Below are 22,808 nucleotides of genomic sequence, written 5' to 3'. Positions count from 1 at the left end.
TTTGTCATTGTCGCAGCCGGCCCGGCCCTAATTGCTGCATCCTGTCTGACCAGAGCTCACGCTCTAGCAGGCCTGCCTTCTTCAGTGACCGTCCACGTTTACACTAGAGTAGCAAGCACTTCCTGGCTGGCTCCTTGCAGACAAGGAGCCTCTGTTCGCCTTGGGACCGGGGAGGAAACAGCCTCTGACTGTCCCCGCGGCTGAGCGACTGGCCCCAACCCCAGGAGAGCAGACTTTGACACCCATATTTCTGAGCACTGGATGGGGAAGCAAAGCAATCAGTTAGGATATTGCCAGCCTTTTAAAAAAGCAGCACTTAGCAATAGTGTTTACAGGCTCACGTTTAAGAAAACAAAAATGCCTGTCTTCCAAGAATTCCTTTTAAGTGGTTTGCGAAGGTGTGTCCTTCCTAAGTAAAGAGCTTTTCACAGGAGCTCGTGCTGAATAATGGTGGAGTCTTGTTATGGCCCTATTTGACTTGGGCGGTTGTGTTTCTGTCCTGCTTGAAGCCTTCAAAAATACTGTAGGTACATGTGGGATTATACTAGTTTGCTTGGCTCCTATTTAAAAAAAAAATAAGAAAAGAAAGAAAAAGATGAAGAGAGTATTCTTGCCTGACTTAGAGGTTAGTGAATGGAGTGTGGCAGGTTTGTGGTGGCTGGTTTGCTGGGCTTCAACGGATTCAAATCCTGCTTTGAATCGGGGTCAAACTGGGGCCTTTTGTGAGGGGCGATCCTGAGGGGCCCGCGGGCTAGGGAGGTGGAGGGGTGACAAGTGTTCTAGGGCCCTCGGTTGCTATTGTCTGGCACACAAGCTCCAGCCACCGGACTGCTTTCTTCCGTGGAGGGGAAGCCGGATCCAGAGGGAGCGCGGCGGGGGGGGGGGGGGAAGCCCGGGAAGGGCTGGTGCAGCCATTTAGGCCTGACCGTCCCTCCCTGCTCCCCACTCCCACCCCACTCCCCCAGAACCTTCCTGCTGACCCGGAGAGGGCCGAGAAGGGACGCGCTTTGGGGCAGGAGCAGGAACCGGCAGTGGCCCGCGGGAGCCCAGGCCCTGTTCGAGGCGAGTCGTTAATGAGAACTGACTGAGGCTCGGAGGAGAATGCAGGCCGGCCTGGGTTCCGCCCTCCATGCTAATGAAGAACGCAGCGAGGTGGATAATTAAGGGCAGTGATGTGAATAATTCCACACCGATAATCCAAAGGTAATGAAATGCATTATGAGTTTTGGGGACAGCAGATTTGCTTTACCAGCCAAGGCTGCTTTATGATAAAATGAGCTTTTGCCTTTTCGAAGCGCGGACCAGCTGACTCTGGGAGGAGCCGGCGGGGATGGGGAGGACCCCGGGGGATGGAGGAGGAGCCCGGCCGGGATGGAGAATTCATTCGGCCATTAGAAACATCAACGTGTGGGAAGCTCGCAGCCCCGGCTCCCGGACGGGGAGACACCCCCCTCGGATTGACTGGGGGAGGGAGGAAAGGGGGGGCAAAAAAAAAAAAGAAAAGAAAAGAAAAGAAAAGACACAGGCACACTGAAGAGTCTGACCAACCACAGCCATGTATAAAACAAACAAACGAGCACCAAACCAACCAAATGCGTCGAAGAAACCCTGTGAAGAAACCCACGGGAATGCTTTTCTCCTAGGTAGTGTTGGAGAAGGGACCTAGGTGATTTCTTTCTTTCTTCTCTCTGCTGTTGTTCTCCGAATTTTCTTCTGTGAGCTTGGATCATTTTCATCCTGAAAAAGGGGAACGCACTTAAAAAAAAAAAAAAAACCAAAAAACCATGAACTTGACTTGGCAGAGTTCTTCCCATAATGCCAACTTTTTGACTCATGTGGATGGGCAGGGCATCCAGCCAGGCTGGATTTTACTGTAGACGTTGTGAGAGGTCCCAGCAGCCCTCTTCTGGATAGAAAAGATTTTCTCTGTCAAATTCAGACTGTATGTGAATCTCTCTGGTTCTGCTTTTCTGAGAGCAAAGACACAGAGACAGATTTTGACTACGTGTTCTCCTTAGGGTATAACCGATTCCTACCATATGTAGTAGCTTTCTGGAACCTCGTCTGCACTGTGTTTTTTCCTTGTGTCTTCTAGTTTTCAAACTAGTTATGAAAATAACACTGGTAAATTAAATGGATTCTTGATTTCTTGATTTCATGAAGTCATGGGGCTGGCCGATCTGTGGGGTTTCCAGTGGCTCTCTGGGAGGAGATGACTGATTATTTCTCACTCTTACTAAGAAGACAAGTGGTGGGAGACTTAGTAGCAAATTCTTTATTTTATAAAGATTTCTGGTTAATGAGGATGATCTGTCACCTAGAACTAAAATCTGTATTTCCCTCTACAAGTGTTTGGGTTTGAAAACACTAAAAAAGTCTTTAGGAACTCTGAATATTTTGTTCTCACCACATCGCTTCTGGTATGAGATTGGCCAGATGTTTATGCTGCTGTTGGCCATGACCTTGTTTAGGGTTGGGTGGGTGTTACCAGAGAGTAGCGTCTCTTGGTTTTACTGAGTTGAGTTGATTGAAATACTTACTGTAATCTTGCAATATCATCCAGATTTTCAGGTTTTGTCCTAATAATGTACGCATTTACACTAACATATATCACACTTCTATATGCTATAACGTGTATATATGTATATATGTTATAATGTGTGTATATATATATATATATATATATATATAACATATATCACACTTCTATACGCTATAACCGAGAAATGACGACTTCGATACCTCAACAATTATTAAAAGAATTAAATGAAACGTGGAATGTGATTTGTACAGACAGGCAGGCATATCCGAGCTACAATGCTCCTGGGCAGAAGCCGAAGGATGCCTGGGCGACCTATAGACCCTCTGGGCACTTCCTCATACAGTACCTTAGGACATTAAGTGACTTATACTGTGCTGAGATATAACACAGTGGTATTGTTGTTTTGTTTTGTTTTGAGGGATGGACAGTCCAAAAAACTACTTTATCAGGAAAAAGTATAAAACTCTGGGTATGTGAACTCCAAAGCTGCAAACCGTCAAAAAAGGAAAATGCTGAAATAGAAACTTAAAAAGCCTTCCTTTCCTGTTTCGTTCCTTGAAACCTGTGACTTGATCCCATGTGTTTGGCGGGCATTCTCTCCTCATTGTCCCCCCATATTTCCCAGGGTAGGGTGTGAAGCACCTGGAGAGCAAGGCTCCAGGCTTTCCAAATACTTTTTTTTTAAAAAACGTGTCTTTTATAATGTATTAATGTATTCTTAGTTGAAGGAATTGACTGATACTTGCTTTTAAGCAAAAAAATTTTTTTTGAGTATTGAAATTTTTTATTTTGGTGTCTCCAGAATTGACCATGGAAAAAACAGGTTTCTACATTTAAGAAGTTTTATACCAATTACATGAATTGTACTTTTTATAAAAGTCAAAAGGAGATGTTCTGCAGAGAACAAAAGATATGCCAAGAAGTAGTGGGATGTGAAAACCTTGTTCATGGCAGACTAGCAAAGATTTTAGTTTGGTATTCTCTAAGCCCAAGATTGTAAACTACTCTTAACTACACAGAGTCTCTAATGACATAGAGAGTTTTGTGTAGAAACCCTTGTGCCTCTGCTCGGCACATTTTCTACCTTTTTTTTTTTTTTTAAGTTTTTTTCATTTATTTGACAGAGACATCACAGGTAGGCATAGAAAGAGGGAAGCAGGCTCCCCGCTGAGCAGAGAGCCTGATGAGGGCTGGATCCCAGGACCCAGAGATCATGATCTGAGCCAAAGGCAGAGGCTTAACCCACTGAGTCACCCAGGCGCCCCCATTTTCTACTTTTTAATACGTGAAATTAATACAGATACTTGGGAGAGGTTGTGCAAGACTATTGTGTTTGCAAGAAAGGCACTAAAGGTGATAGTATTTGGAGGTGGGGACCTTCGGGAGGTGATTAAGTTATAAGGGTGGACCCTCACGAATGGGATTAGTACCATGAAACCAGGGTGTCTTGGTGGCTCAATCGGTCAGATCTTGATCTGTGTTGTGAGTTCAAGCCCGCGTTAGACTCCGTGCAACTTGTGGAGCCTACTTAAAAAAAAGGAAGGAAGGAAGGAAGGGAAGGAAGGAAGAAACAAACAAACCCAGGAGAGCTCCCTCACGCCTTCCACTGTGTGCAATCACAGTGAAAAGGCATTATCAGTGAACCAGGAAGCGGGTCCTCACCAGACACCGAATCTACCAGCATCTTGAGCTTAGACTTGCTAGTGTCCAAGACCATGAGAAATAAATTTCTGCTGCTTATAAGCCGCTCAGTTTATGATACTTCATTATAGCAGCCAAAGACAGAGGGATTACTCTGTGCTTAACGACTGACTTTTTAAGTTGTATCAAAGATGGAAACCCTAGAGAAAAAGATTGAAATATTGGACTGAATAGCGAAAGCAAAAATAAGTTAAAAAGTAAATTACAAGGCAAATGATAAATTGTAACATGTACTTACAGTAAATCTTTTTGATGCTGCCAACTGTAGCTGAGTGTTAACGCTATGCACCATTTTTCTTTCTTTTTCAGCTGTATATCTGATCCAGGTTGGCAGATCTGGACAGCTCTCTCTGTGAAGTGAGAGCCTATCCGTTAACCTGTGGGTCTTGTGTTCTATTCCATCAGAGCAACTGATCCCACAAATTAGTCTGGTCTTAAGACTAAGGGTGGAGAGAGAGCAAAGTATTTGTTTTTTGAAATTTTATTGTCATTTCTATATGTTATCCCCACCCGGACTCTCAGATAATGTTTATGGACGAGAACTTTGAAAATGTTAATTTGTTTGGTATGATTTGCTCTTCTTGGATTACAACAACAAAATGCCGCTGGCCAATGGGGAATGATGACTTCATTGCCACTGCGTCCCTGGGTCCAAGTCATATAGGATTGGAAAGACAATTATACCTCTTTGCAAAAACAAATGATTCTCTGCAAGTATGTAGTTTAAATGAGCTCAGTTTGGAGAAGGCTCTCAAGTTCTCTGCTCTTCTTGGTGGTATCCTTAACCTAGGGGAATAATGAAAACACCCGGGTCTTAAACTGGCAACATCATTTTCTAGCTGTGGTCTCTTTTGTGACGCAGGAAAGCCCCTAACTTAGAGATTTACCTCATAGAACTAAACATCCTATTAGTACCGAGTAATACAAACCCATTCTTTTACTTTGGAATGTGCTAGATCTTGTAACATCATCTATAATATCATAGAAATTGAACAGCTCTGGTAAATGAGCTATGAATTGAACAACAGGAACACTGTTTTAAGGAAACGTGGGTGCAGAATATATATTCACAGGGGAATTCTCGATGATGGGGATTACCTACTGTGATGTTCTTGAAAAAAGATTATTTAAGAGGCATAAAGCAAGAAAACTAGAGGGCAAGCAGAGGAAATCATCACTTCTTGGCGATAGGTAAGGTAGGGCTAATTATGTCATGGAGCCCTTCAGATGATCACCTTGGGTTGTGGGGTCCTTAGTGCCAGCAACCAGGAAGATGGGGGGGGGGAGGGGAGCAAATCCCAAAGATTAAAAAAAAACAAAAACCAAAAAACCCGTTTGTTCTGGTCATGTTATTGTATAGTAAGTCACCCCAAAATGTAATGGCGTAACACAATTCGTTATTATCTCTTGCAATGCTGTGGAATGGCCTGGTTGTTGAGCTGGGGGAAATACAGCATCACTATTTGTGCGACCTTGCCCCCTGACAGCTTGGGCTTCCTTACAGCATGGTGATCTCAGGGCAGCCTGATTTATTTTTTTTCTCTATGGTGGCCAGTTTCTGCCAGAGCAAGTGATCTAAAAAGTCAGGATGGAAGTTGCCAGTCCTGTTGAAGGTTAGCCCCAAACTGGCATAGCATTATTTCTGCCATTCTGTTTTGACCACTGGCTGGTCACAGGCCCACCCAGATTTAAGAGGAGGGGAGATTAATCACACCTCAATGGGAAGAGTGGCAGAGAATTTGCCGCCATCTTTAATCCATCCCCATCACTAAGGTGATCTTGAAAGGTGAAGGAAGAACCCAGTTAAAGCCCAAAGAAACTAAGTAGCAAAAGGATGGTTTTTCCTTTTTACTGTGTATCTTTGTTGCTTCAGTAATCAGAGAAGAATATGTGGAATTTGGAGATCTTTCAGAGAGGAGAGGACCCTACAGAGATGACTGAAAAGTTGGGAAGTGAGACCTGTAGAAAGGAATGAAAAGAAGTAGGATCAATTTGGCCTGAAGCAGGGAAAACAGAGGAGTAGCTGAATAATACAGGATGAAATAATAATATTCTGAAAATACAGGATGGATATTATGAAAAAGATGCCTGACCCTTGAAAGGTGAGCTAAAGGGACCAGGCCGGAAACACTAAGGAATTTCCCACCAAGTAATGGGCATCTCTGGCACAGTTTTCTGAAGCTGTTTGAAAGAGAACCCATTTTATAACTCTGCAGAGGACTTAGGATTCGTTTTACTGAAAATAGAAATGTTAGACCAGATCGTCTCCTTTTTCGGTAACAGAATCATTTTTTTGAATGAAACTTTATATAAAACAGATGAAGGGTGGGGTTGTTTGTGTTGAAGTGAGAGCCTGCCAAAGCCACACTTGTTCTTCTCCCATCCCTTATCTCCCCAGGTGGCCCCCAGAGTCACTGAATGAGACACAGGAACCTGACTAAAGATAGTTTGAAAAATTAAAACCGATAAAGAGTTCCCTAACTGTTCCATAAAAGCTGTGGGTTCCTGGGAATTTTTTTCAAGTCGAGGCGAGGCCCTGAGGGCTTTGTGAAATTGCTGAAATCTCTTCCTGGTTCAAATTTGTGAGATGTTGTTACTCCTGAACTCGGGTTCCATTCTTTCCTGTGTTGTCAAATGGCACTTTTATGTTCACCTTTTAGTAGCACGTGTGTGACAAAGTGTACCAAAGTATAAGGAAAGTGATGGCTGACATTTTTTTACCTTTTGGTAAGTTAACAGTTTGACTTCATGAATGGTTTCATTTCACTAACAGTTGATGACACTCGGGGTTTACTTTATTTTTATTTATTTATTTTTTATTTTTATTTTTTAAGATTTTATTTATTTATTTGACAGAGAGAAAGAGAGCGCGCACAAGCAGTGGGGGGAGGCAGGCAGAGGGAGAGGGAGAAGCAGGCTCCCCGCTGAGCAGGGAGCCCCATGTGGGACTCTTGCATAAAATCTTTGCAAAACAAGAGAAAAACTTAGCACAACCACCAAGGTTGTCATCTCACTATTACTCTCCAGATAGCTTCATGAATAATCCATGTGCTTTGGAACTCTTCCTACACAAAAGGATAAAATATATTCTAGCACCATTTTAAATACATGCATATATTGTTATAACTTTTGATACTTGATAAGGTCCACATTAAAAATGTAAATACATACCAATTTCACAGTTGATACAACTTCTAGTTTCCAGGTAAACTGAGCATCTGCTATTTTTATTCCTCTAACACCAAGGCCATATGTTTGTTGGTAGAATATATATTGGGAAAAAAAAAATACACAACTTCATTGAAAATCAGGCATAGTCAGATATTTAAAACTCCACAATCATGTTTTTGATAAGAAATATAAAGCAAGATGGCACAGAAAAGTTGAAATACAGGGATGGAAAAACATTTACTAAGCAAATGCTAACAAAAAGAATCTATAGTATTCTTAATATCAGACAAAACAGAATTCAAGGGGAAAAGGACAATATCAGGCAAAAAAGAATTCAAGGATTAAAGAGCATAGTCTGTTTTGACAAAAGTAACAAATCACTAAAAACTAGTGGCTTCGTGAGTTTTTGTGCACCTGAGAATGTAGCTAAGACAAACAGACACATATTGTAGCATTGTCTATGGTTACAAACATAAACTAAAACAAATCTAGAATTCTAAATTCAAATTCTAAAGAATTTGAAAATTCTAAAGAAATCTAGAAGCCCATCAACTGGTGATTGGCGAATATTAACACTTTGAAATATTCTGTAACAGTTACAAAGAAAGGAGGTCAAACTATAGAATAACATAGTTCACTCTTTAAAATATACATTGACTAAAAATATCAACTTGCAGACAGGTGTGTACAATATATAATCATTGATGTTAACACATGTATACACTACTACGTATTTTCTTTGGATACAGAAGTCTTTATATAAATAAATTTTAAAAATTATGAAACAACATGTGCCAAAAGGATGATTGTGGTCACCTCTGGGGAGCTGGGGAGAAGGTGGGTTAGAGTCCAAAGGTGCAGAATTAGAAAGGACTTTAAACTTTATCTGAAATGCTTGCATGTTTTAATAAGGAAAGTCAATTTTATTACTCATGTTATTAAATTAAAAAAAAAAAAAAAAAGGATTCCATGATTTTGAAAAGTTCTGAAAGGCCCGTACTAGTTGATGGGTCAAGTTGGATGGCTTTGGATATAAATAAGGAAACCTATCTGAACAATAAGGCTTGAACAGTAAGGGAGTTTATTATTCCGTATAACAGTATGCCAGCAGAGTAGAGGGTTGATTAGTTACAAAATTCAACCATGTGTCTGCAGCCAATTAAGCCGACTGTGCTCTTTGTCTGTGGGGGCCCAGTGTGCCATGGCTGCAAACAGTAGCCTCCTCGGTAGTGTATGCAGCCTGTTGATTGTATGGGTTGTCCTAAGGGACCTTGGAGACAGCCCTTTTGGTGGATGCTGGGGTCTGACCTCATGGCTATCTCCAATTTAGGCCGCAGACAGGTATGCAGGGTGCCTTTGGAAAGCCCCAGGGCACAGTTCCCAGGGTCCACATTGGCCAAGTCATCATGTCCATCCGTACCAAGCTGCAGAACAAGGAGCATGTGATTGAGGCCCTACGCAGGGCCAAGTTCAAGTTCCCTGGCCGCCAGAAGATCCACATCTCCAAGAAGTGGGGCTTTACTAAGTTCAATGCGGATGGATTTGAAGACGTGGTGGCTGAAAAGCGGCTTATCCCAGATGGTTGTGGGGTCAAATACATCCCTAACCGTGGTCCCTTGGACAAATGGAGGGCTCTGCACTCATGAGAACCTTAGCACTACCCCTTCCCGTCATATTCATGCCCACCAATAAATCCAACTTCCTGTCAAAAAAAAAAAAAAAAAAAATTCAACCATGTGGCTGAAGACCCAGGATTTTTCCATTTCTTTGCTTCGGTGAATTTTGAAGAAATTTACTTGAAATTCTCTTTGCATTCCTGGAGTTAGTTGATTCCTCAGGCACATAGCGAGATGGTTCCAGCAAAAAATCTCCAGAACAAAATAATAGTAATAAAAGAAGAGTAAATATGGTGCTTACTATGTGCCAGCATTTTACATACATTATCTCATTTTTTTCTTCTCAAAACTGCTTTTGCAGATGAGAAAACAGAGGCACTGAAAAGCTCTGTAATTTGTTGACTATTACATAATTAGTAAGTGGTAGATTCAAACCCAGTTAGTGTGGTCTAAGAATATATGAACTTGATCTCAGGGCTCTACGCTGTATCTGCTTTTTCTTGTGACTTTTTTTCCTTCCTTTTCTTCTCTTGTCCTTCTCTCTGAAGAGTAAGGAAACTTCTTCCAGAAGCTTCCCAGCAGACAACTCTTCACATCTCATTGGCACATGCCCATTCCCGAACTGATTACATTACCCTTTGCCCAGACCACCCCTGGAGTTGAGAGTAGAGTCAGCTTTCCCCGGGGACATTACTGCGTGGGAAAGTATAGACACGTGAACCAAATTTGGGTTCTCTTTCGAAGGCAAATGGGTGGAAGGGAATTGATGCTGAGAAGATAACCAACAGTGTCCAGTAGAGGTAACTTTTATTGGTTTTTGCAGCTCAATGATTCATTCATTTGAACGCCTGTTATGTTTGGCATCCAAGTGCTAACAATCCAGGAACCATATATGGTTCAAATCTTGAGGAGAATAGTCTGGGCTGGAGAAACAAATCTGAGCATCATCAACACAGAGATTATAGGTGTTTTGCATCATGGGATTAGAAAGAATTCCCACAGAAGAAAGGACAGAAGTTTGAGGGAAGATGGACTACAATAAGATTTAATGTTTCCATCTTCCATGTGATTAGATAAAAAGTTCCCTTGTGATTTTTAAAAAATTATAACTGTAACTGGTATGTTTAACTGTTATTAATAAAATAGCTACACATTTACGCAGTTTGTTTGTTTTGTTTATTAGTTTGTTAATTCATTTATCCTAAACACCATGAAGAATCTTGTTCTTCATAGTCTACAGTGTTGAAGAGTCCAATAACCAAAGCTTTGCAACAATAACTTAAAATTGTCCCCAACTAAACCTAATAGATGAAGTAATCTTGTCCCTGTGATGGTAACAGAAATGTGCCCTAGGATATATATGTCGCCTATTGACTTTGCTTTGCGTGGATCTTGAACTCAGCAATCGGAAGAAATGACTCTTGTGAATGTTAGCGGGGCTGACCTAATAAGCCCCAGAGCTCAGTGGCTTAATCCATGGAGGTTTATTTCTTGTGTACGTGGTCATCTAACTTGGGTTGACAGGGATTGTTCCCTTTCATCCAGCAGCTCCGTCATACCCTTGAGCCTGAAAGACCCCATAGGGTCCTCAGCAATTGTCTAGCAGGTGAGGGAAGAGGCAAAGAGCATGGGGGATTGCATAGGATGGGCCAAGACTTGGGGGGTGAACATCACTTTGGGCTCTCATTCCGCTGACCAGAGCTCAGTCACATGGTCACGGCTAATTGTAAGGTAGTTGGGGAAATGTCGTCTAGCTATGTGTTCAGGAATAAGAGGGTGGGTTTAGTGGGCAGCTGGCTAGTCTCCAACATACAATGGATGGCGTGAAACATTTCCACCATGTTAAAATTTAATGTCTTTATTTGGTATGTTTACTGTTTCTCTCTGATATTTTGTTTCCATTTGGAAGAGATCTTTCTTACACTACCTTTCTCCTCATTGACGACAGCTTGGGCAGTAAGTAGTAGTATTTCATGTTTCAGGTCCTTCAGAATCCTCCCACATTTGCTTTTGTTATTTCCAGTTATTCCATTCTCTCTTCAAAGTCCTCTGCCTTCCATTTGCAGACTTGCTTTGCAGTCAGAATGCATTTGATGTCTCCTCTGAGGCTTCAGGAGAAATTTTTCTGTTTCTCAGACTTTTGACATATGGATCAGCTATTTTAGGCATCTCAAAACCTAAACTCTGCAGTAAATGAACACGCCTTCAAAAATACACAGAATTATTTGATTAATTAAAGCAAATCTCAGAAAGGAACACACCTCTTAGAAACTCTCCCATGTACTACTATATTAAATTCAATGCTGGTAACTTGTATTTAACATGATGAGTAATAGAAATTACAAGCTTAATTCTAGAAAGGTCAAGTAAATAAATGCCCAGAAACACAATAATTCCCAAGAAACAATCATGTCCCCATCAGCTATCATTGTTAACGTTTGAGAATTAACCAGCACGGTTTTCATAGGAACCCAGATTGACTGGGTAGAAACCACACCCAGCAGAACCTCAGAAGAAACATCCTTGACCTTTTAGATATATCGATATTATTATTTTTTTCCTTGATGTCATTGCCATCAAGATCAACAAAGGGCTTAGGGACACATTAAGCTGCAGCTGTTGCAATTAATTGTGCCCTTGGAGCCTCAAGGCAAGGCCCAGCAGCAGTGGCTAGCCTAGTCCTAGGGAGGGTGTAGTTCTAATAGGGACTCCTTGGCAGAGTGCTCTATAGGTCCCTCCCTGGAAACAGTCAGTGGCTGGCTTAGGTGGGGAAGGGGCCAGTCCTGGCCTGAGGCAGGGCTGGGGCTGGGCCTGGGTGGTGGCAATCTCCTTGGCTTGGCCATCCAACCCGCACTCAATTACTCCGGCTGGGTGACTCAACTTTAAGCCGACTGGGAACCATAAACAGGGCACCTGACAACTAGATGCCATTTTATGAGAGTGGGGCTTGAGGTCATCAATTAGCATTTTCCAGAACGTGTTCTACTGGCTCCCTATCAGAGTGATGGCTGCACTCTACCATGGCAAACCAATGCTAAAACATTTGATTTTCTTGCAAATGGTGAGCCTTAGTCTGCCCAAAGTTTGACCAACATTTTGCTTCTCACATCATGCCACGCAAATGTTGTGCAATATCTTAGTATTTAAAAAAAAAAAAAAAAAGTTTAGGGGCACCTGGGTAGCTCAGATGGTTAAGCCTCTGCTTTTGGTTCAGGTCATGATCCCAGGATCCTGGAATTGAGTCCCGCATTGGGATCCTTGCTCAGTGGGGAACCTTCTTCTCCCTCTCCCTCTGCTTGCGCTCTCTCTCTCTCTCTCTCTCTGTCAAATAAATAAAATCTTAAAATAAAAAGCTGAAACAACTTGTTTTATGGCTTTGCTCTAAAACCAGAATTAGACTCTTAATTGCTGTATGAAAAGAATTCTGGGCAGAATTAAATTAAATTCAGCTATTTGATTATCTGCTGAATCTAAGTACATCTTCCTTATATTGTTCTCACCTCAGAGGGATAATTAATTAGTTATTCCACTAGGTGTTTGTGGAAAAACAAGGTTTGGGTGATCTCATGCCAAGCAAATGCCCAAAACGAAAAAGAAGAGTTCATCATTTTATAACCTGTCTCTGGGTAAGTGTAAACCTTGGTTTAAGGGAGCCAAGGACCCGGGGCAAAGCAGGCTATCAGGGGAATCAGATGGAGATGTCAGCAAACACTTTAACGATGTGTGCCAAGCCCTGGGGGAGAGGAGAGCGGGAGAGGAGCACCCTTCCGTGCAGGGAGGTTGGTCTTAAAAGGGTTTTTTGGTGCCTTTTTTTTTTTTTTTTTCCCTAGGTGGAGTCTGTCTGCCCTGCCTCTTGATTATACAACACATGCAGCTCCATTAAACAGGTCACTGGCAAAAATGAGCAAAACTAGAAGTTCTCTAGGTGGAAGAGAAATAGGAAAATTTGGGTTGGTCTCGTGGAACTTCAGCCACTCCCCATGTTCTCCATGCCAGCCGAGAAAGCATCTTTAAGCAAAACACAAGTCAAAAATGGCCACAGCATCACACACTGGGCTCGGAAGCTCCACCATCTATATGGTCCGGCCCCGTAGGACAACGTGCAGGGAAGGAGCCTCACAGAAAGCTCAGGTGACCAGCTGGGATGCGGAGTGGCTAAGGTTGGCCGCTCAGGGAAATTCTGAGTCTTTCCTTCTGGGGTCTGTGGGGTGGGGTTGGGGGGTGGCATTGTGAATCAGGATTTGGCCAGGCAGGCTCTGACTCACTTATCTTCTACAGATAGTGCTCTGGGTGCCTGGGGACAGGGAAGCCACATCACCAAAATTTCCAGCTGTCAGCATCAGGGTGTTTCCTGGTTGTTTTCCTTTTCACCACTTAAATGTTCACTTGGGTGTTTTCAAGCGGGGAACCTTTGAAACCTTTCCTGGTTCAGTGTCCTCAAGGGAGTAGTTAGCAGTTGAGGTTCTATAACAAACCGGCTGCATTTATGTCTACAAACTTTTACAGGGCCTTTTAAAACGTTCTCACCGAATCACTCAAGATTTTATCAGCACGAAGCATGTCATCCACACCAATATCCTCAGAGCCTCCTCATGAATAATGTGACTAACAAGCGTCATGTGTGGCCGCCTGGCACCCTGGGAGCTTCATCAGCCTGACTCCTCAGGTAACTTCCTGGCAAACATCCTTCAAGATGGCCTCCGCCTTACCTGGGGACAGTAAGTCCTACTATGAGGGAGAATCGAAGGACTTTAAATTTTATTTCGCCTGGTTTTTTGTTTGTGTGTGTTTGGTTGTAAAGGACTGAGGTAGATTTATCCTTTGACAGAAGACCTTGAGAAGGGACTAAATCAGTCTTCCCAGCTAGCTTATCCTTCTCTCTCCCCCCAGCCACAGGGGAGGACACAGCAGTTGGGGGGCAGGGTTGGGGGGTTGTGGGGTTGGAGAGTCACCATAACTGCCACCATGTTCTCTAACCTCTGGGCTCACTCTGACCTCCTGCCATAGAGAAGGCAAATCCCCATCCCTGTAAAAATCTCTCCAAAGAGACTTTATGAAGCAAATATGGATAGACACTCCCCGGCTCTCTAGAACAGAAGGAAAATGTAAACTATAAAGATGGACATATTTACAGGGGCTGGGTCCCATATGCTAACACAAAGATGTCTAGACAGAACTCAGCTCACCTGCCCCTTCACAGAGCTTTCTCCCAGTCCCACCTCTTCCCCATACCCTTTGTCTATGAAACTCTGCCTACTTTAATGTAAGATCCAAAGTTCAGCCTCCTAGTTCTGCAAATTTACAGTAAAAACAGCAACAGCAAATATTTAAACCAGCAGTAACAATATGAGGTAGTAAGAGGACGGTCACTCCTCACACAGATCCTTCCCTGGAACAGAGAAGTCAAAGTCACCAGCTCTTCTTGCTTTATAATCTGACACAGCTTTGCTGCTTTGCGGTATCAGTAGGCTAATGTATAACGTTGAGTATTTAAAGTCGATGTTCACCAAGCACTTGCCACACTCAGGGCACTCTGCTGGGCACTCTGTATTCATCTAACTGCTTGAGTTTTACATCTCTCTGGTGTTGTGGCAAAGAGCAGGTAATTGGTTGTGAAATTTTGTAAACGAGCAGAGACCCTGGCAGGTTGGGGAATCTGTCTAGTAGTCACCATGGGTGATCCATTGTAGGGTTAGGTTTCTTTTTTTTTAAGGTTTTATTTATTTTTAAAGGATTTTATTTATTTATTTGACAGGGAGACACAGAGCAAGAGAGAGAACACAGGTGAGGGGAGCAGGAGGGGGAGAAGCAGGCTCCCCGCTGAGCAGAGAGCCTGATACAGGGCTTGATCCCAGGACCCTGGGATCATGACCTGAGCCGAAGGCAGAAGCTTAACCCACTGAGCCACCCAGGTGCCCCAAGATTTTATTTCTTTATTTGACACACACAAAGAGAGGATAAGCAGAGGGAGTGGCAGCCAGAGGGAGAGGGAGAAGCAGGTTCCCTGGGGAGCAGGGGGAGCCCAAGGTGAAACTCCATCCCAGGACCCCAGGACAATGACCTGAGTCAAAGGCAGTTGCTGGCAAACTGGGCAGGGAGGGTTGCAGAAGGTCTGATGAGACATGTGTGAAGGTGGACACCATATACTCTCAGGGTGGAGACCTCTAGGTGATCCAGAAGACCAGGGCAGCTCCTGTGTAGTAGGGTCAAGGCCATACATGAAGATGTGTGGTCCAATCGCTGGTAGTAACATTTAACACCAATGAAGCAGTTAGTGTGTACTAAGTGCCGCTAAGCACTTACGCATTAACTAATCCAGTAGTACTCAAACTTGAGCATATATCAGAATCATGGCTCTTAGAATGTGGATTGCTGGCCCCACTCCTAGAGTTTCGGATTCAGGAGCGATCCCTCTCTCCTTTTCTTCCTAAAGCCTCTCCTTCGTCCTATGTCCTGTTTGGGTCCCTGTCTCCCCAGGACTTCTCTGCCCATGCTAACTATGTTATCTCCCCTCTGTCCTCTTCTGAGTGTATTGTTTAGGGCACTTACTAGATCTGGGTTTGAATCCCACAGATTGATTTACTGGCTTCGTGAGTGTGGACAAATCATTTTACACTTCTGTGCCTTCATTTTTTTTCTCATTGTAAAATGAGAACTGTAATACATTATTTACTTCATAGAGCTGTTGTGAGGATTAAATAAATAAATATATAGTGTAAGAAATGTTATATACATATATACATACATATACAGTATATATTATGCATATAATTTTAGAAATCATAGTTTACTTATTTAGTTGTGATAAATGATTGCCTTTCTTTTGGTTCAAGTTATAACTGTAATTTAAAACAAAAATTGATGTGTCTTTATTATTAGGTCTTATGGTGGGAGGATCTGAGGACACTCATTGGGAAGCCTGCAGGATAAGTGATAGCAGGAAACTAGAGAAGTGGATGGAGCTGTAGGAAGGCCTTGGCTGTGGGTTGAAGGAACATCATTCGTAGGAGGACATCAATCATCTCTGCTCATTAGAGGCTTCTCTCAGTAAAGACAGGGAAGGAAGGAGCAGATCTTAGAGAGGAGACTTTGAAAATGAAGAGATTCAAAAGTCCTTTAGCAGACAAAGGAGATGATTTATTGAAATCAGGTTCTCCAATATAGATGGCAACCAAAGCAAGACCTAGGTGGCCCCTTGAATGGCCAAACCAAGAGACCAACTTAGAATAATATGGGAAGAAGACACCTCCTCTGAGTTATGATTTCTGGCTAGGAACGTTACTTCTGGCAAATCCGGTAGGCCATAGAAAACGAGTCAGGGGCGCCTGGGTGGGTCAGTGGGTTAAAGCCTCTGCCTTCGGCTCAGGTCATGATCCCAGGGTCCTGGGATCGAGCCCCACATCAGGCTGTCTGCTTCACAGGGAGCCTGCTTCCTCCTCTCTCTCTGCCTCCTTGTGATCTCTGTCAAATAAATAAATAAAAATCTTTTAAAAAATAAAAAAATAATAAAATAAAATAAAATAAAATAAAATAAACCAAGTCAGGGCATAAAGTCAATGTCTACAGCTAGTTAAGAGCCAGAGATCTGATGGCGTCATGGAGGCTACCGCTCGATCACTGAAGGCTCACCTATAGGCCAGGAGGGAAGACTCTTAGGGAGCAAGATAGGGCAGTATCTTTTGCATCCCAAGGATCAAGCTAGGAAAGGGGTTTGCAAATGGGACCAGTTACATAATTTTCATGCCCCCGGGCAAAATGCAAGGGCAGAACTCCTTGTTCAAAGAGCAGGAGAAAAGTAGGTTAGATGTATTAAAATAAGAGGTGTTTTCTTTCTGGGGTCTATCTTTCTCTTAGCCTGTCATGGTGTGTTTTGTTTTTAATTCACTGTTTCAACCCTGGAGCCTGGGGACATGCGGAGGGCGAGTAGAGACCCCTTATGGCTGGTCCCCTTGCTTGGTGCTCACGCACGCACAGCTCATCATCTCCTAGGTTCTCCCTCCCAGCAGCCCCTAGAGCCTCACAAGGCCTCTAGCCAGGGGCAATAGGTCGAGGGGGGCATCTCCCCTTCCTACAGGCCTACCACCCCAAATTTCAGTAGACAGGGGGTCCCTAAGGGTATTGCAACTTCTGCATGAAACCCTATAAAGTGTGTGGATCAGGCTGAGTAAGAGGCTCATCTACTCAATGTCCCTGCGTCTATGCTGGGGTATAACCCAGGGCAGGGACTTGGGGCTGCTCCTATGCTTAGCCCCAAGACTCTACAGGATCTATGAGCCCTAACCCACCATCCCTGTTTCGATACCCAGATCCCTGGCAGGGTTAACAGTGGTCACTGGGTGGGGGTTGCAACGGTGAGGCCGGGATAGGGGTAGGGGCTCAGGGTGCTGGGGGAAGGGAAGTAGGTGGTTGAGAACCCATGCCTGGGAGTGGTCAGGCAAGGAAAGCTGGACCATTGCTTCTGAGCAAACCCCCTCTCCTCCCTCAGCCCCCACATTCTTCATTGTTCTATTGGGCTTGACTTCAAATACAAATCCAAAGACCCAACTATTAAGAATTTCAAGGCAGTGGTTGCAGAGTGTTAAACCCCAAAGGAGAAACCCTTCCAAGCAGGAGGTCCTGTGTACCACCTCTGGTCAAACACCCATGAAACCATCCTTGGTTGCAAGAGAGAGAATTTATCTATAGTTCAGAGCCAGGGGAGAGTCTGGGGTGAGCAAGGGGACCATGAAGCAGGTTCTGAAAAAGATTAGGGCTTTCACCAGAGTGGGAAGAGCTGTCAACCCAAACCCACTTTGGAGTAAAACTGAGGTGTTTTTTTTTTGTTTTGTTTTGGTTTTTTTTTTTTGCCTCCAGCCCCAGTAGGTGGGAAAAAAGCAACAAAGTTTGAGAGTTTACCTTGTACTCAGTTCAGGTACCTATAGTTTAGCAAATATGCTCGATTTTCGTCTTCTGGGAAACTATTTTTATGTTTCCTTTCTTAGTTTCATGAGTAAAAATTTCTCAAGAAGTTTGCCAATCCTGATTTGGCTGGACAAAGAGGACAGGGAGGTTTTCCACATGGGGCTGACAGGGCGTCAGTGTCTCTCTGGAGGCCAAGTGCAGGGGAAGGCTGGTACTGACTCCACCCTTGGGTGGGGGGTGGTCAGCATGGATGGACGCGTGGGCGGGGGGAGCCCCAGAGGCCGTGGACACTCTCAGCTACAGATGCTGCTACTTCTGCTGGACTGCTTGCTCCCACTGGCCCCTCTTTATATACCAGAGATGACGATCCTGGAACAAGAGTCATTTTCAATCTTCCAAAGCAGACTACACAAGGATGGGTGTTTTTTCTTCCCAGGGTCATTTTGAGGACTGTGCACCCATTCTGCTGGTCCTGAAGCCCAGCGTGCTAGAGGAGAAAGAGTTTGGACATTTAAAGGAGTCTGTTCTGGAATAGCATTGTGGCTTTGCCATGGTTACAATTCTCTCCTTCCTTCCTGCTTGATGCTGGTCTGTGCTAAGTGCTGGGGATACAGTGAGAAACAAGGCAGAGGCACAGTCCCTTCTCTGTTGGCACCCACAGTGGACAGAGCACCAACCAATTATTACCCGTGCCGGTGGGAGGAGATAGCAAGAGAAATCAACCTGGATGAGGGGTCACTGACAAGGCAGGCACTTCTTCCTTGTCCTCCGTTCTAAACTGCAACAGTTGGAGGTCATGGGTGTCCAGCCTCTGGCACCATGCTTGGTCCATGGTGACACCATGACAACTCTAACCAGCTTTGGGATTCTTCGTGGGAAACGGTCACAGAATCAGTTTCAAGTTCCACGGAGGGTCCTGCTTTCTTATCCTACCCCCCCTTCGCCTGTAGTCATGATCTTTTCACACTGGTGAACCCTGCTGCCTCTCCCGAGACGGAGCTCCCAGGAAGGCAGGAGCAGGTGTTACCTTTCTGACTCTCCAGAGCACCTACAACCAAGCCCTGCACACATTTACGGCTCAACAAATGTTGTTCAATTAAAATGAGTTGAATAAGGGCAACTGGGTGGCTCAGTGGGTTAAAGCCTCTGCCTTCGGCTCAGGTCACGATCCCAGGACTCTGGGATCGAGCCCCACATCGGGCCCTCTGCCTGGCAGGGAGCCTGCTTCCTCCTCTCTCTCTGCCTGCCTCTCTGCCTACTTGTGATTCTGTCTGTCAAATAAATAAATAAAATCTTAAAAAAAAAAATGAGTTGAATAATGAAAATGAAAAAGAGTCCCGGAACAAAAATACCCTAAGCAATCCAAAGAATGAGAAAGCATGATGGGAAGAAATTAGAAGCTCTTCTGCTATTCTGATAATATCTTCGTGACTTCTTGGGAGACCAAAACCCCACATAATGTTATACTCCTTGTCTGTCTTTTCCTCTGATAGAAGGCAGAGAGGATTAATGGCAGAAAGAGTATTTAGTTGGGGTTTTACTCCAAGGGCTCCTTCTTAATTAAGTAGTGAGGCATTAATTAAAAATCTAATTAATCATAATAAGCGGTTGCTGCTGTGCTCGGCAGTCACTTCAGACACAAAGCGACTGGAGCTCTGAGCTGCATGTCAGCGAAAGATTCTCCAGCCTCCAAGCAGGCGGTGAAGCCCTGAGCAGGAAATCCTCCTGGCTGGTCAGTTTGGGATTTCCTCTCCCAGCCTGATTTACAGAGATGGATTTACCGTGGAGCTGGTGACCCTTAAGGTTTGGACCCCTCCCTTCATGGCAATCACAAGATGAAGGCCAGGCTGAGACATGGGGGACCGGGGAGGGGGCTCGTGAGGGCACTCCAGAGAGTTTGCCATTCATGGGGTCAGGGAGTGGTGGTTGGATCAGAACCAGCTCTGTTGCCAGAAACCAGGTGCCTATCTGTAGTTCCCACCTACACACCCACAGGAGCCAGGTGCAGCCACTTCCCTGTCTGCACCTGCAAGGTCTAGCAGCTGGCTGGGCCCCGAGACTGGTCCCACCCCGGCTGGAAGGATGTGAGCAGCTTCCTGCCTAGGGCACGCATTTGGCTCCAAATCACATCCTCCTCTCTACTTTTCCCTTCCCCTGGCCTGTCCGGCACGGCTCGTTCTTTGACCCCTCATTGCTCCCAATCCTTGGTCGTAGAGTTCCTCAACCCAACCGGAGCCCTAACGTTTCGCTCTTCTAGCCCCAGCCCCTTGCACTCTGCCTACGATCCTTCCATCCTGCCGTCTCACCTACACCAGGCAAAGAAGGCCAGCCCCCAGAGTAAGGGCTGGGGATACCCCAGGAAAAAAAAATGGGGAAGAGCTGTGACTGAGGTGATGTTGGAAAGAGAAATCCAAAAAGCCAAAGAGGAGAAGGGCCTGGAAGGAGTATGCATTTTGTCCCTCTTGGACCCTGAGCCAAGAATAAGCAATAGTCAGAAATTCTCTCTAATAATGTTCTAGAACACCTATCACAGAGCCTATCTACCCAGATCACGTATGTTTCTGCGGAGAGCGTTACACCTTAACAGAAGTCAAGTCCGCACTCTTCCTCCGGCATGAGGGAAGGTGCTAAATCCGGGCAAGGGTTAACCATTTCAGGAGATTATATCAAGCTTGGGTTTAACTTTTAAACTAGATGCTAGAGGGCATGTCTTAACTGTCATGCTGGATTGTGAATTTCGAGTTTGGGTGTGGAAGCTCTGCCTCCTTTCTCTATAATCTACCCAGGTGCGCAGAGGACTTCAAAGCTGGTTCTAGAAGGAGGCTGTGGTGAATTAGCTCTGGGGAAAAAAAGAGAGCAAAGAAAGCGAGAAGCCAATGAAATCCTCCTCGATCAATTATCTTCACATTAATGTTAAGATTCCAAAATCTTTGTCGTGTGAGGCTGCTCAACCTTGAGGACTTTTCCCATTCCAGGGGATGATTGTGGGTCTGAGAAGCTCTGTCCTTTTCTGCAAGTGATTCTAATAGGAAGTTTACCCAGGGAAAGTTTGGACATTACACTAAGTGACTGAGTGGGACCTGTAGGACCTTGGTCTGTCCCCCAGCCTGGTACACTATACGTTCTCAGACCTTGCTCCTTGCTATTGTACTAACCATCTACTATGATTTCCTAATGGAGAATATAAAATGTGGTCACTTTAACATTTGCTTCTCTCCTATAAAGCAATTAAATTAATAAGCATAATGCCCTTTTTTTTAAATGAGACAATGCCACTGCCTAATTGACTAATATTCAAAAGAGTATATACTTGGAGTTGTATTTTTTAACAGTGATAGTGGGGCTCGATTTCATTACCATATGGAGAAAGAAATTCCTCCTTTTAAATGTCAATATTTGAGTCCTACTAATAGTCAAAGGGGATTTATGCATTTAGCCTAAAGTATATTTTACCTCTTGGCATTTTCAATGACTTGTGGCCCATGAATCATGAAAATGAAATCTTAAATCCCCAAGAAACCACCAGAAATCAAAGTTGGCATTTAGCATATTTCACGGTAATTATTCCCACCCCACTCCAAAATGAAAATGTTTGTTTTCCCCAATTTGTTTGCCTTTTTCATTTATTGACATTTTGGGAATTTCCAGATTCAATTGCCTGTTCTCCAGAGGGTAGAATAACTGAAATCGGAGTTTGGAAAGTCCTGTGTATTTAGTCAGAGAACAGGAAAGATCCTCAGAGAACAGGAAAGATCAGACATTCTCTCATTTCATAGAGGTTCCTCATATTTTTTTTTTCTAGGAAAGATGATTTCTACTAGATTGTTTCATAACTACAATACATAAGACTTAAAAAAAATCTAGAAGTTCTAACAGCTTTCTGGTGAAAGTATCTACCGAACTTATTCATTCATTTTCCAGGAAACGACTGCACCAAGACAACTGGTTTAGCCATTTGTCCTGCTACCCCCGAGCTTGCCAAAGAGCTGAGCTAGAATTACCCTGTTTCTATTCTCCCTCATATCATTTTAGCAACTAGTACTGATTCTTGCTACTTATTTCCAATCTCTTTTAGTCTGCGGGGACTTTTAGTCTTGCCTAGTTTCTCATAGAGGAGATTCTTGGTTTCCCTTTGGTGTTCATTCTCCCCTCGTCCACTTAGAATGTGTTAGCAAAGTACGGTGTTCTACCCTGCTCCCCTCACCCCCAAAGCAGAATTTGTACGTCCCAGTTTCCCTTGCAGATTGTTGTGACCGCGTGACGGAGTTCTCACTGACAGAATGGAACAGAAGTGCTGAGCACAACTCCTGTTCGTTCTCGTAGAAGAACTTGGCTCACCCTCTGCTTCCTCTCCTTCTCTCTAGGCTGTCAGTTGTATGGGGCATTGGTGAACCTGTGGTGGCTATTCAAGGGAGGGAAACATCTTATGAGACAGGAGGAGCATTAAAATGAAAAACATCCCTCAGTGTCTGGACAAGCCACACTCTTGCCCTGGACCACTGGCCCATCTCTAGACTGTTACCTGAGAGAAAAGTAGATTCCTTTCTTATTTGAACCGTCTTATCGTGAAGTCTTTTTTTGTTACAGCAGCATCACGGATACTTGGCCCTGAGTAACACATTTCTTCAGCAAAAGAGAGGACGCTACGAGCGCACTCCCCTCTAGTTAGGTCCTACATATGGTGGAGTTTTGCTTTCTGTAAATCATGTGTTAAGAGACATAAAGACAAAGCAGAGGTTTTCAGATGAGAACAACAAGAGGGGTGAGGGGTTCCAAATGGAAGAAACTGAAAAAGTGTTCTCAGAGTACGAGTGCTGTTTCCAAATGTCTGAAGATCTGGTATGTGGAAGAATGATTCACCTCATTCTGTGTGGTTT

The 22,808-nt window shown here is 43.9% G+C and overlaps 1 long non-coding RNA gene and 1 other non-coding gene across 3 annotated transcripts; both read left to right on the top strand.

The window, feature by feature from the left end:
- The first annotated feature begins 480 nt into the window (after positions 1-480).
- LOC132015481 (uncharacterized) lies at positions 481-13,707 on the top strand. 2 transcript variants are annotated; one of them, XR_009403704.1, is made up of 4 exons: positions 481-625; positions 966-1,203; positions 12,861-13,161; positions 13,537-13,707. It is a non-coding gene; the product is annotated as an uncharacterized LOC132015481 (long non-coding RNA). The 2 variants fall into 2 exon arrangements; XR_009403703.1 differs by lacking the exon at positions 481-625 and having other exon boundaries at positions 908-1,203.
- On the top strand, positions 8,564-8,697 carry LOC132009512 (small nucleolar RNA SNORA70). The gene has a single exon (XR_009401980.1). It is a non-coding gene; the product is annotated as a small nucleolar RNA SNORA70 (small nucleolar RNA).
- Positions 13,708-22,808: the final 9,101 nt, after the last annotated feature.

This window comes from Mustela nigripes, chromosome 1, assembly GCF_022355385.1.
Source record: "Mustela nigripes isolate SB6536 chromosome 1, MUSNIG.SB6536, whole genome shotgun sequence".
NCBI classification, from domain to species: domain Eukaryota; kingdom Metazoa; phylum Chordata; class Mammalia; order Carnivora; family Mustelidae; genus Mustela; species Mustela nigripes.
This window is presented reverse-complemented; position numbering and strand designations above follow the sequence as displayed.